The sequence below is a fragment of the Manis javanica genome, chromosome X (genome assembly GCF_040802235.1).
Source record: "Manis javanica isolate MJ-LG chromosome X, MJ_LKY, whole genome shotgun sequence".
NCBI classification, from domain to species: Eukaryota; Metazoa; Chordata; class Mammalia; order Pholidota; family Manidae; genus Manis; species Manis javanica.
Window position 1 is genome coordinate 130,881,173 of NC_133174.1, and position 14,781 is coordinate 130,895,953.

Genomic DNA, 14,781 nt, shown 5'->3' on the forward strand with positions numbered 1-14,781 from the left:
TATTTTCTTTTGTTATTTTCATAAATAGTTTTCAGTTTATATAAAAATTTGGGAGAAAATCATCCTTACAGCAGCTATACAAGTGAAAGCAAACCTAGGTTCACCTGGCATCTTCTGCAACTTGCATATTCTGTTTTCTCTGATTTGTACTTTGCACCAAGGTAGTTGCCCCCTCCCCACAAAGCATAGTGACTAGCACATAGAAGGCCCTCAACAAATGCCTGCTAAAGGAATGAAGGCTACTTCTACCATGTTTCTATACTTCTTCTCTTTCTTTATTCCAAAGGATTCTGCCTACTAAGAAAATTAAGCACCTTTATCAATATGCTGAGAAGTGGTCTGAGAGCCAATAATTTGAGAATATCACAATTTTTTGTTGTAGATCCTTGGGAAAAGAGTTTGAGTTAAGGGAGGAAGAAAAAGGGGTCACAAAGGATGTTTTAATCCAAGCAATTCTGTTCTATTTTACCACTACTATTTTGCCTTTAGTTCTGGTAACAAGTATGCCAAATATAAAGATACCCCTTACTGATCAGCATTCACATCTATTTCCTTGTTTCCTTATTAATATTTTATCATAAAATATACTTATTTAAATGTGTGACTTCATAATCATTGTTAGATGTTAAATGTTAATTTTATTCTTTTTAGGACTACATGTCCCCTGAAAATTTGGTTTGCACAATCTAATGACGTTTTTGATTAACACTGCCTTTTGAGAAGAAAAACATGAGCTGACACAGTTGCATTCAGCCAACATTTCTTTCAGTGTTGTGTTACACACCCACTACTTTGCTTCAGTCCTCATTATACATTTTGACTTTTCAGTAGCAGTTGACATTATCGACGGCCTTTTCCCTGTCAGTTACTTTCCCATGGATTCCACCATACTGCATTCTCCCAGTGCCCCTCCTACTACTCTGGTAGGTCCCTCTCAGGATCCATCCATGGCTTCTCTGGTTCTCAAAATCTGAACATTCCCCAAAGTTCTGTCTTGGCAGTCTTCTCTTTATTCCTTATTGGTATGAACTTCTTTATCACATGCACACAAGCATAGCTTTTATATGGCTATCCCTCACATCCACCTCTCTAGTGTTTTCCGTAACAAAAAATAGCAAGTGTAGTTGTGGACAGAGAGTGGGATATTGGAGTTTAAGATTAGAGAAATATAGCAGTTTTGGGTGTTAAGAAGATCTGGGGGATGATCATGGGCAAAGGTCACCACTGGAGGAGAGTAGAGTTGATGGCCTTTGACAGTGAAGAAGTCAAAGTATTGGGGGGTATTGCTGTTTGGGTCATTCTAAAGCCATGAAAGAAGATGACTGGGCTTGAGAAGGGAAATGTGAGAGGGAGCCAAATACTTCAGTATCAGCAAACTTCTTCTATAAGGGACAGATAGCAAATATTTTGGGCTTTTCAGGTTATACGGTCTCTGTTGGGCAATTACTCAACATTGTGTTGTAGTGAACAAGTGTGTCTATCCCAATAAAATTCTGTGTCCAAAATAAAACAATAAATTTATCCCATGATATGTAATTTGCTGACCTCTGAATTAGGGGATTAACCAATAAATTACTAGGTAGAATAACAAGATTTAGAAGGTGGTGTATTTGAATACTAGGAGCTTCCAAACATCAAAGAATTTTACATGAATGTGGTGGAGGAATGATCTAGCTATCACTTCTTGACCTTGCAGTAGCTGGAGAATGGAAAACACAAGTATCTGTTTTGCGAAGATTTTAAGAAAAGTGATGAATATCCAATATCAGTGATGATAGACAACAGAGAAGTTTCTAAACAAGAGGTTAAGGATGAAAAATAATTGTAAACAACAGAATAAGGGTACAGGTGGCAAGGTCAAGATTCTGCTAAGGTCTTCTCTAAAAAGGAGCAAAGCTAATTCCATCTCTTTAGAGCTGAAACACAGCACATTAAATAAATGCTTTTAGTGCTCTGAAAGGCATGCAGTTTTTCATCACTTCCTGAATATAACTCAAAGCCAGGTAAACTCTATTCCTGGTTTTCTTTTTTTATAACTTTGCAAGGCTTTTCATATTAACACTCACACAAGGGGAATTTGGTTGTCGTCTTTTATTTATGTACATGCGTATATGCATTAACATACCGCATTCCTTGGATATTGGTAAAAATTCAAAATGTGTATAGTAATAATTCTACAATTTATAACATAGCTTCATTTTTAAATGTGTTACAATTAATCTTCAAGTTCTTTGCCATTCACTATGTTAACCAGAGAAAAATCTGGTTTTGAACTTTTGGTAAGTTCCACCGTGATTTATTATTCAAAATTATAGCAGAGTAAATTTTAGCTATAAAACATGACCTTTTTACTGTCCTATTTCCTGAAACCTAGCCCAAAGTTATTTGATTTCACACAGTAATTCAGTATCGTAAATTGTCACCCTTCTCTTCAAATCAAAATGTATTGAACCCTGTTATTTTATTGTGGAACCATGCAACAACAAGCCAAACTGAATACAAGCATACACATGCACACAAACACACACAGAGGTACGTTTATACAACACATGTTCTGGGGACATACTCCCAAGAAGAAAATCTGTACCAGAACTGTCAATTCTACTTCACTCTCCGTGGGAACAATTTTGTTGGAAACATGATTGAAGACAGTTATCTCTATCAGAGCCAGCTCTGAGATGAGATTTCTATGCTATGGTGCCCTTTCCATTCTGTGAGATGCCTTGTCTTTCACAGCATCATGACCTCCTGAATACTGTATATCATTAATAACAACAGCTACCATTTTGCGATGTGCTAGCCACCATGCTCTCTGCTTTACATATGCTAGTGAATGTATTCCACACATTAGTTTCATGAATTATTGCAGTTTATAAATGCAGAAACTAAGGCTCAGGGACAGCACGGGAACATGTGATCAGAAAACACTGGCAACAAAATTTGAACTGGAGTCTTTATGGTCTCAAAGCAAATGTTCTTTCCACTATACTGACTTCCCCAGTGAAGTTCATTAAATATTAAGTAGTACATCACTCTTTAGGTTATGATAAGGAAGCTGAGATTAATAGAATTATTTAAACATTTACCTAGGAAAACATTTTGAATTTTGAGGAACTATAAATAAGGGAAAAAATAAATATTTCACTTCACTGAAATGACCACACTTTACCAGTTTAGCATGCTATCACTTCAGATGTTTTATGCTGTGTATATTTTACTATATTTTTAAATAAAATGTGGTCTTTTTGTTGTAACCTGAGTTTTTTGGTAAGTTCTGAACATATCCCCATGTCAATAAGCTTGTATCTGCCAGGTTAGATTTCAAAAGGGGCACCTTAATTCGGTGTCTGAATATAGTGTCCATTTTTAATCAGTCTCTCATTGTTGGGTACATTCATTATGGAAAAGTTTTATTTTTCTGTTATTAAAAATGGTGTGTTGAACATTCTGGTACATCTCTTCATGCATCTGAATATTTCTTTAGGATTAAGAGAATGATCATTTATTAATTCATTTGGATTCAACAGCTATGAATAGAGGAACTTTATGCTACCTGACATGATGATAGACACTGAGAGCACAGAATGGAGGACCAGGGAAAAAAGGCCATTTATGTATATATATAGAAACTTGAAATACTGTAGAAATGACATTACAAATCAGTGGTGATGGAATTTATCATTCAAACATAGTATTGAAACAGATAGTATACACATGAAAAAGTAAAATTAAAATGTTAATTTACAAAATATCATAAAATCAAATCCCCAGTGGATTAAATTTATATGTGAAAAATAAATTACAAGAAATATAAGCAAACACCTTAAAAGTTGGGGGTAAGAAAGAATTCCTTAAGTAAAACCTAAATAACACAAATCATAAAAGACATTATTGATAACTGTGACTATGTTAATATTCAAAATGTGTATCAAAAGATACTACAAAGTTAAGCACAAGCTGGAGACTTAGAAAAGATATTTGAAATAAAATATTGGATGATATTTGTATATGTAATATTTACATAGCTCCTATACTAGAAGCTCCTATATTTACATAGCCTCTATATTTACATAGCTCCTGTAAGTTCCATGAGGCCTGAGATTCTGTCTGTTTTGTGTACTGCTAGATCCCTGGTACCTAGATCGGTACTTGGCAAATAGTAGACACTTAATGAATATTCATTGAATGGATAAACTCCTGTATAACAACAAAGAAGAGCAAAGTACATTAACAGCTGATTCAAAGAGAAAGTAACTTTAGCCAATAAACATATACAAAGATGGATGAACCCATTAGTTAGCAGGAGAGTGGACATTAAAGTAACAATGAAATATTCAACAATTTCATTGCATTAGATTAGCAAAGATCAAAAAGCCTGATTATACTAGTTATTGATAAGGGACTAGTAAAACCAAATGGTCTCATCTACTGTAAGTTGGCATCAAAGTTGTCACAACCATTTTGGAGAGCGTTTTGGCATTATCAAGTCAAGTTGTGCGAAATTCATACAATGAGATTCTAAGAGAAGTTAAAATGAAAGAAAAGCTTTCTATCAAATGAAAACATTCAAAAATAACATCATACTAAGTGAAAAATGGAAGGTGCAAATGTATTTTCACAGTATAGTTCCATTTATATAAACTTTTAGACCACAAAACTCTATGTATTGATAATTGTTATATACCTTAATTATGATGTAAAAATATAATAATAGCAAGTATGAACAGTGACTTTGAGATGGTAATTCCATTGAGAGAGGAAGGGAAAGGAATGGAAAGAGTTTAACTTGTATCTCTATTTGTTAATTCTGGATCCTTGATACATAAGTGTTTTTTACAAGTATTCTGGTACTTCATGTTGAATGTGGTTCATAAAGAAAATGGATGAGTATGAGATAAGGTAGTAGTGGTGGCTTGCACAAAAATGGAAAGAAAACAGTATAATATATTGGCTTTCATAATGGAATAATATCCCTTTCCCTCTCCTTTCATTCACCTGTACATATATCTTCATCTCTTTCCTCATTTCTTTCTCCGTTTATTGCCTCTGATTTTCACAGTGTTAGCTTTGGTCTCAGGTACATTCTCTCCACCTTGTGGAGAGATGGTCCTTACTACCCTTCATCTTAGTTGATGAGAACTCTCTAGTTCAGCTTGTGTCATACACCCCTTCCTGAGCACTTTGGACAGGAAAGTGATTCAGTCCTCTTGTTAAGACTGGGTCATATGTCCACTTTTGGAAAGGTGGCACCTCAAAAAACAATTACAATGATATTACCAGTAGAAAAGAATAGATCTTGGCAGGTAAAAATAATAGTTGTAAAACTATAATGTCAATGTAGAGAAAGATGTGAGACCGGAGGGATGGCAGTAGGGCATGATAAGAGATCTTGTTTAGTTACTGACACTGCACCCTGTTTATTTCTTAGAGTGCACATTTGAAAACTTATGATTAATTTATTATTGAATGTGTTACTTATTTCCCATCAAGCTGATCATTTCCATGATAGTATGGGCTGTGTCTTTCCAGCTCACCACATTATCCCCTCACTTTGACTATGGTATTAGACTTTCAATGAGTATTTATTTATTGAACAAGTTAATATATACAGCAGTGTTTCTCAAATTTTTTTATCTCAGAACCCCTTTACATTTAAAAAAATTATTGAAACTCCACAGAGCTTTTGTTTATGTGGGCTCTCTCTACCAAAGTTTATTATATTTGACATTAAAACAGATTTTGAAATTTTTATTTAGTAATTCATTTAAAAATAACAATAATAAATGTACTCCATATTAACATAAATTATATGTTTTATGAAGAATAACTCTATTCTGCAAAACAAAAAATATTATGAAAAGTGAAATTCTTACTGAAGCAGGTGCATTCAGTCATTTGCAATATGCTCTTTTGAGTGAAGTATATGAGGATAATCTGGCATCATGTAGATACGGATTTGGAAAAGTAAAGAGTATTCTAATAAATAGCCTTTTAAGATAATTGTGGACGTTCTTGCATATTGAAATATCAAAACTCAACAAGGGGTACTTACAATATGAAATCTGACATGCTATCAGTGGAATTTTTATATACTCTTATATTAAAATCAATTGCTTTATCTTACAATTTAAATGGATCTTTTAATAATGCAATGCAGAATTGTAACATCATCAATTGGTCATTTGGGAAATCCTGGTTTACTGTGTTACACAGATCTATATGTTAATGGAGTTCATTAAGCAGCATCGAAAAATCACATTTATTAATATCACCAACAATCTCCTCTGAAGTATCTTTAAGAATTGGACAGTTGTCAAGCTTATGGGACAGTTACAAATCATCCATAATTCTATTTCTTGCTTGAAAGATCACATTGTATCGTTAGTAACAAATACTATCAGTTGTTTTCCTTGAAGTAATAGGCTTATTTTTTTTTCACTTTCGAAAAGATGTCTGAATAACCGCAGTTTGTCACCCAGCTGTCAAGTGAAAATGGTCTTCCATTCAAAAATGCAGATAGGTAGTTTAGCTTGCAGCTCAAACAATCATACAAGCATTTTTCCTGAGCCAGCCACCATAATTCGTGATTAAGCAGAAGTGCTTTATGTATACTTCCCATTTTGTTACACAGAATGTTAAAAAGTTTGTACTCAAGGGTCAAGATTTAATAAAAGCAATCATTTTGAATGCTTCATCAGGACGGTTAAGTGAAACTGGCAGTTTTCTTTTTCTTCCGTGAGTGTGGCTGTAAAGAATACAATGATGAATATGTATAGCTTGATGCCACTGGTTTATGTTAGGGTTTCAAAAATTTTCCCTGTCATTGCTTTTGAAGCATCATCAAAAATAGTGAAAAAGGAAAATGTCTTCATAAATTATGAAAATAGTTTTAGAGTGCTGAAAGGGCCATGGAAACTCCCACTTTGAGAACCACTGATCTCTATAATCCAATTATATTTACACTAAAATTAAATTTCCACAAACTTTGTACATTTTTCTACTTCCAGCTAACATTTGAAGAAATGTATACTACGACAATATAAATTTCAAAGATATGAGATGTTTTATGGTTAAACATAAAAACTGAAATCTAGATATTTTTATTATTGATAGGAAGGAGAGAAGACACACTTGGGACTTGCTGGACAATTGTGATGCCAAACCTAAGCTCTTATTGAAAAGTGCAGATATGTGCCTACTTAGGTGGCAGACAACCTACTGGAAAACTGTTTACATAGCAATCACTTCATGAAATAGAATCGTATTTTGAATGTACTAGAAGAGTTCACCAAGAGAAACCTCTTAGTGCAACCTTTTGCAAAGAGAAATATTTTATATCATAATATGATAATATATATGATATAATATTATGTCATAATAATTACAGTGGTCACTTTAGTAACTGTTGCATTTTGGGGGCTTCTAAAGAATTGAAATTTTATATGCTAATACTACTCCTTGTCAACTATGTCTCTCTGGTATCATATTTATACACAGGCTCACTGATAGTATAAGCTGCCCATGAGCAAAAAATGGTCTGATCAGTATTTAAGTGAAGAACTAGTAATTAGTTGTCATCAGAGATATCAAATAACTATCTGGATTTCTGGCTCTTTGTGAATAGTCAGCGGATCGGAAAACACTGGGCCCAGATTCATAAATGGAAACCATCAGTTGATGGCTGCCCCCTTTACAGGGGGCATTTAGTCTCCAGGTCACTCCAGTGCCAGCCACTCCTCATTGCTCCGCATCTGGCTCAGTCTACTCAGTTATGTTAACTTCCAGATGCTGGTAGGCATTTGATTATGGAAACAGTGTAATGTAGAAAGGATTTTTGTATATACCAGTGATACCATCCCATGTATGGTAAAAGGTATCCTCGACTGGGAATTGGGAGGCCTGAGTTCTTGTTTCCACTTCCCTGTCAATTCGCTATGCTTTCGGGCAGATTAGTTAACGTCCCTGGGGTATAGTTTTCCCATCTATTAAGTGAAAGGTTTGGTATTAACTAGTTGCTTTTTAATAAGGGTCCTTCCACGTGTGTTTTTATTTCTTGACTTTATATGCATCCTAGAATCATAATACATGTACTGCCATGTTTTTCTTAGCACTGGAAGCTAGTAAACACACACTGCCTGCAACTCACAATGAAAATTTATTGTGTCTTCTTGGAACTCAAGACGACAGTGATCTCTTGAACTTCATAAAGACTTTACTACATACCTCATATCAGAAGTTTCTTATTGACTGCATTCCATTAGAATACAAACATATTCAGGCTTTAAGAGTGACTCCATATAGGCTATTGTTTAAGTAAATTTTCTCCGTAATTTCTAGCTCCATACTGCCAATTAGGTAAAATCATGGTTGCTAACAAATCAAAAAATGAAGGAAAATTATCAGAGTCAAAGAAGAGTGGGTTAGAATAACTTTTGCAGTCTTTCCATTAATCTAATAGTACAGATGTTTCTTTTCAATGCTCTGGGTAAGTTCTAGGATTTTTCCCTTGATGGTTAACTTAGTACTCCTCTGTTTTTTTTTTTTTAGATAATTATATTTTATTGAAGGGTAGTTGACACACAGTATTACATTAGTTTCAGATGTACAACACAGTGATTCAAGATTTATATACATGATAATTCTAGGTACCAGCTATCACCATACCAAGTTGTTACAATATTTTGACTATATTCCTTATGCTATACATTACATCCGGTTACTTATTTATTTTACAATTGGAAGTGTGTACTTTTTTTTTTTTTTGTGAGGGAATCTCTCCTGTTTATTGATCAAATGGTTGTTAACAACAATAAAATTCTGTATAGGGGAGTCAATGCTCAATGCACAATCATTAATCCACCCCAAGCCTAATTTTCGTCAGTCTCCAATCTTCTGAAGCATAATGAACAAGTTCTTACATGGAGAACAAATTCTTACATAGTGAATAAGTTCTTACATGATGAACAGTACAAGGGCAGTCATCACAAAAACTTTCGGTTTTGATCACTCATTATGAACTATAAACAATCAGGTCAAATATGAATATTCGTTTGGTTTTTATACTTGATTGATATGTGAATCCCACATTTCTCTCTTTATTATTATTATTTTTAATAAAATGCTGAAGTGTTAGGTAGATGCAAGATAAAGGTAGAAAACATAGTTTAGTGTTGTAAGAGAGCAAATGTAGAGATGATCAGGTGTGTGCCTGTAGACTATGTGTTAATCCAAGCTAGACAAGGGCAATAAAACATCCACAGATGCGGCAGATTTCTCTCAGAACAGGGGTGGAGAGGTTCTAAGCCTCACCTCTGTTGATCCCCAATTTCTCACCTGATGGCCCCCCTGTGACTGTGCCTGTCTTAGGTTGTTCCTCCCTTGAGGAATCTTACCCGTCTCTGGCTAACCAGTCATCTTCCAGGGCCATACAGGGAAATGTAAAGTTGCTAAGTGAGAGAGAAGCTTTATTGTTTGAAAAGGTTAGCTTTTTACTTCTTTGCAGATTTAAGCCCTGTGGCTTCTATGCCCAGCATTTGTCTTGAGGTATCTTTACCACTTGGAAGAATTGTGATACACGGTAAATTCGATATGAGGCACGAATTCAATTTAGGGGTTGTAATTAGGAAGGAAGAAGAAAAGCTATAGAAGTAGCAGGTGGAAGAAAACATGGGAAGATTGATTATTTCTTTGGCGTATCTTCTTGTAGAGTAACTTCAGCATGTATAGGTTTTAAATTACTAATTAAATTGCGCACACACATTAACATAATAGGAGTACAGTTCCATAACCAAAGCATACCTATAATTACCAGCCATCTCCAGTGAAACCAAGAAAACCAGTTAGGCACCTTAGGCATTTGTGAAAACTTATCTATGATATGGTGGGTATTGTCTAACTGAACTTGAACAGTCTGAGAGAAATCAGACAAATTAAAACAACCCATTGCTGGGGACTGTTCACATTCCATATGTTCTTTTAACAGTAAATAGTCTGTAGTTGTAAGATTTTGGAGCGCTACAATTTGCAGTTCTCCTAATTCTTGGTTGAGTTCCAACAGTATGGATCCAGTCAAATTTGTTGTTGTACTGTATGACAGGCCAGCTTAGATATCTCCTTCTTCATTCCCATGGCAAGTCCAGGAACCGGTAGGATGAGTGCATCTACACCTGTAGCAGCGCGTGGATCTCTGTTGGGGTTTTTTGATGATCATCTTCTGGCATGAGTCTTCCAGAGAGTGCTGATGTTGGAAGTTATTTTTCATATCATATCTTAGTTCATTTTCAGGGTAGCCAAATTAGGCTTTGATCCTCTGTATAAACACAAACAAACCCTTCGCCTACACTTTGATATGCCCTTTATACCATTGTGTAGAACTAATTGGAGGTCACCACACAGGAACTGCTTTTTTTTTTTTTGTTATCATTAATCTACACTTACATGATTAATATTATGTTTACTAGGCTCTCCCCTATACCAGGTCCCCCCTATAAACCCCTTTACAGTCACTGTCCATCAGCATAGCAAAGTGTTTTAGAATCACTACTTGTCTTCTCTGTGTTGTACAGCCCTCCCATTTCTCCCACCCCCCCATGCATGCTAATCTTAATACCCCCTTCTTCTCCCCCCCCTTATCCCTCCCTACCCACCCATCCTCCCCAGTCCCTTTGCCTTTGGTACCTGTTTGTCTATTATTGAGTTCTGTGATTCTGCTGCTGTTTTGTTCCTTCAGTTTTTCCTTTGTTCTCATACTCCACAGATGAGTGAAATCATTTGGTATTTCTCTTTCTCCGCTTGGCTTATTTCGCTGAGCATAATACTCTCCAGCTCCATCCATGTTGCTGCAAATGGTAGGATTTGCCCTTTTCTTATGGCTGAGTAGTATTCCATTGTGTATATGTACCACATCTTCTTTATCCATTCATCTACCGATGGACATTTAGGTTGCTTCCAATTCTTGGCTATTGTAAATAGTGCTGCGATAAACACAGGGGTGCATCTGTCTTTCTCAAACTTGATTGCTGCGTTCTTAGGGTAAATTCCTAGGAGTGGAATTCCTGGGTCAAATGGTAAGTCTGTTTTGAGCATTTTGATGTACCTCCATACTGCTTTCCACAATGGTTGAACTAATTTACATTCCTACCAGCAGTGTAGGAGGGTTCCCCTTTCTCCACAGCCTCGCCAACATTTGTTGTTGTTTGTCTTTTGGATGGCAGCCATCCTTACTGGTGTGAGGTGATACCTCATTGTAGTTTGAATTTGCATTTCTCTGATAATTAGTGATGTGGAGCATCTTTTCATGTGTCTGTTGGCCATCTGTATTTCTTTTTTGGAGAACTGTCTGTTCAGTTCCTCTGCCCATTTTTTAATTGGGTTATTTGTTTTTTGTTTGTTGAGGCGTGTGAGCTCTTTATATATTCTGAACATCAAGCCTTTATTGGATATGTCATTTTCAAATATATTCTCCCATACTGTAGGGTTCCTTTTTGTTCTATTGATGGTGTCTTTTGATGTACAGAAGCTTCTCAGCTTAATGTAGTCCTACTTGCTCATTTTTGCTGTTGTTTTCCTTGTTCAAGAAGTGGTCACTCATGTTTATGTCTAAGAGGTTTTTGCCTATGGTTTTTTCCACGAGTTTAATGGTTTCATGACTTACATTCAGGTCTTTGATTCATTTTTTTTTTTTTTTTTGTTTTTCTCCACTGCTTCTCTCACACAATCGTTTTTTTTTTTTTTTGAGAGGGCATCTCTCATATTTATTGATCAAATGGTTGTTAACAACAATAAAATTCAGTATAGAGGGGTCAACGCTCAATGTACAATCATTAATCCATCTCAAGCCTAATTCTCGTCAGTCTCCAATCTTCTGAAGCATAACGAACAAGTTCTTACATGGTGAACGAATTCTTACATAGTGAATAAATTCTTACATGGTGAACAGTACAAGGGCAGTCATCACAGAAACTTTCAGTTTTGATCATGCAATATGACCTATAAACAATCAGGTCAAATATGAATATTCGTTTGATTTTTGTACTTGATCTATATGTTGATCCCCCATTTCTCCTACTATTATTATTATTTTTATTTTTAATAAAATGCTGAAGTGGTAGGTAGATGCAAGATAAAGGTAGAAAACATAGTTTAGTGCTGTAAGAAGGCAAATGTAGATGATCAGATGATCAGGTGTGTGCCTATGGACTAAGTATTAATCCAGGCTAGACAAGGGCATCAAGACATCCACGGATGCAGAAGATTTCTCTCAAAGCAGGGGGGGTGAGGTTCTGAGCCTCACCTCTGTTGATCCCCAAATTCTCACCTGATGGCCCCCCTGCGACTGTGCCTGTCTTAGGTTGTTCCTCCCTTGAGGAATCTTACCCGTCTCTGGCTAACCAGTCATCTTCCGGGGCCATACAGGGAAATGTAAAGTTGGTAAGTGAGAGAGAAGCCATATTGTTTGCAAAGGTTAGCTTTTTACTTCTTTGCAGATTTATGCCCTGTGGCTTCTATGCCCAGCACTTGTCTCAAGGTATCTTTACCACCTGGAGGAATTATGATACTCGGTAAATTCGATATGAGGCACGAATTCTATTTAAGGGTTGTAATTAGGAAGGAAGAAGAAAAGCTATAGATGTAGCATACGAAGGAAACTTGGGAGGATTGATTATTTCTTTGACATATCTTCTTGTATAGTACCTTAAGTATGTATAGGTTTTAAACTACTAACTAATTTGCACACATATATTAACATAATAGGAATACGGTGACATAAACAAAGCAAATCTATAATTACCATCCATCTCCAGTGAAGCCAAGAAAACCATTTAGGCACCCTAGGCATTTGTGAAAATTTATCTATGATATGATGGATATTGTCCAACTGTACTTGAACCATCAGACAAATTAAAGCAGCCCATTTCTGGGATCTGTTCACATCCCATATGTTCTTTTAACCATAGATAGTCTATAGTCATGAGATTTTGGAGTGCTACACCTTGCACCCCTCCCAACTCCTGGTTGAGTTCCAACAGTACAGATCCGGTCAAATTCGTTGTCTCACTGTATGCACATGCCAGCCTAGACATCTCCCTCCTCATTCTTATGGCAAGTCCAGGAGATGGTGGGCTGGATGCAGCCACAACCGCAGCATCGTCCGAATCCCTGTGGAGGCTTTTTGATGATCATCCCCCGGCACAAGTCCTCCAGAGAGTGCTGATGCCGGAAGCTCCTCCTCATATCGTATCTTAGTTCATTTTCTGGGTATCCAAGCTAGGCCTTGATCTCCTGCATAGAAACAAACAGACCCTTTGCCCACACTTTGACATGCCCTCTATATCACTGTGCAGAACTCATTGGAGGTCAGCACACAGTAACTGCTTTTTTTTTTTTTTTTTAAATTAAGAGAAAGGAATATTATCAGAAAGGAGTACCTCCATAGCTGATCATCTGTCACCCTTTAAGTGATCAACATTAAGGATATTTAAAGCATGCGTTGATCTTTGATTTACCAATAGTTTTATCCTGTTAAGGAGTAATCCCCCTTTTCCTTCTTTCTTTCTTTCTTTCTTTTTTTTTTTTTTTTTTTTTAAATTTTTAATCTACACTTACATGAAGAATACTATGTTTACTATGCTCTCCCCTATATCAGGTCCCCCCTAACAACCACATTACGGTTACTGTCCATCAGCTTAGCAAAATGTTGTAGAGTCACTACTTGTCCTCTCTGTGTTGTGCAGCCCACCCTCCCCTTGCTCCCTCCCCCCCACGCATGCTCCTCTTAATACCCCCCTCTTTCTTCCCCCCCCTCTCCCTCCCTGCCCACCCATCCTCCCCAGTTCCTTTCCCTTTGGTACCTGTTAGTCCATTTTTGGGTTCTGTAACTTCACTGCTGTTTTGTTCCTTCAGTTTTTCCTTTGTTCCTATACTCCTCAGATGAGTGACATCATTTGGTATTTCTCTTTCTCCGCTTGGCTTATTTCGCTGAGCATAATACTCTCCAGCTCCATCCATGTTGCTGCAAATGGTTGGATTTTTCCACTTCTTATGGCTGAGTAGTATTCCATTGTGTATATGTACCACATCTTCTTTATCCATTCATCTACCGATGGACATTTAGGTTGCTTCCAATTCTTGGCTATTGTAAATAGTGCTGCGATAAACATAGGGGTGCATCTGTCTTTCTCAAACTTGATTGCTGCGTTCTTAGGGTAAATTCCTAGGAGTGGGATTCCTGGGTCAAAAGGTAGGTCTGTTTTGAGCATTTTGATGAACCTCCAAACTGCTTTCCACAATGGTTGAACTAATTTACATTCCCACCAGCAGTGTAGGAGGGTTCCCCTTTCTCCACAGCCTCGCCAACATTTGTTGTTGTTTGTCTTTTGGATGGCAGCCATCCTTACTGGTGTGAGGTGATACCTCATTGTAGTTTTAATTTGCATTTCTCTGATAATTAGCGATGTGGAGCATCTTTTCATGTGTCTGTTGGCCATCTGTATTTCTTTTTTGGAAAACTGTCTGTTCAGTTCCTCTGCCCATTTTTTAATTGGGTTATTTGTTTTTTGTTTGTTGAGGCGTGTGAGCTCTTTATATATTCTGGACGTCAAGCCTTTATCGGATCTGTCATTTTCAAATATATTCTCCCATACTGTAGGGTTCCTTTTTGTTCTATTGATGGTGTCTTTCGCTGTACAGAAGCTTTTCAGCTTAATGTAGTCCCACTTGCTCATTTTTGCTGTTGTTTTCCTTGCCCGGGGAGATATGTTCAAGAAGAGATCACTCATGTTT

General features: G+C 36.4%; 1 long non-coding RNA gene across 1 annotated transcript in view; it reads left to right on the top strand.

Moving 5' to 3' along the window:
• The window catches only part of LOC140847494 (uncharacterized), a 358,087-nt gene that overhangs the window by 49,518 nt on the left and 293,788 nt on the right, over positions 1–14,781 (top strand). The gene's annotated exons all lie outside the window — the stretch shown is intronic.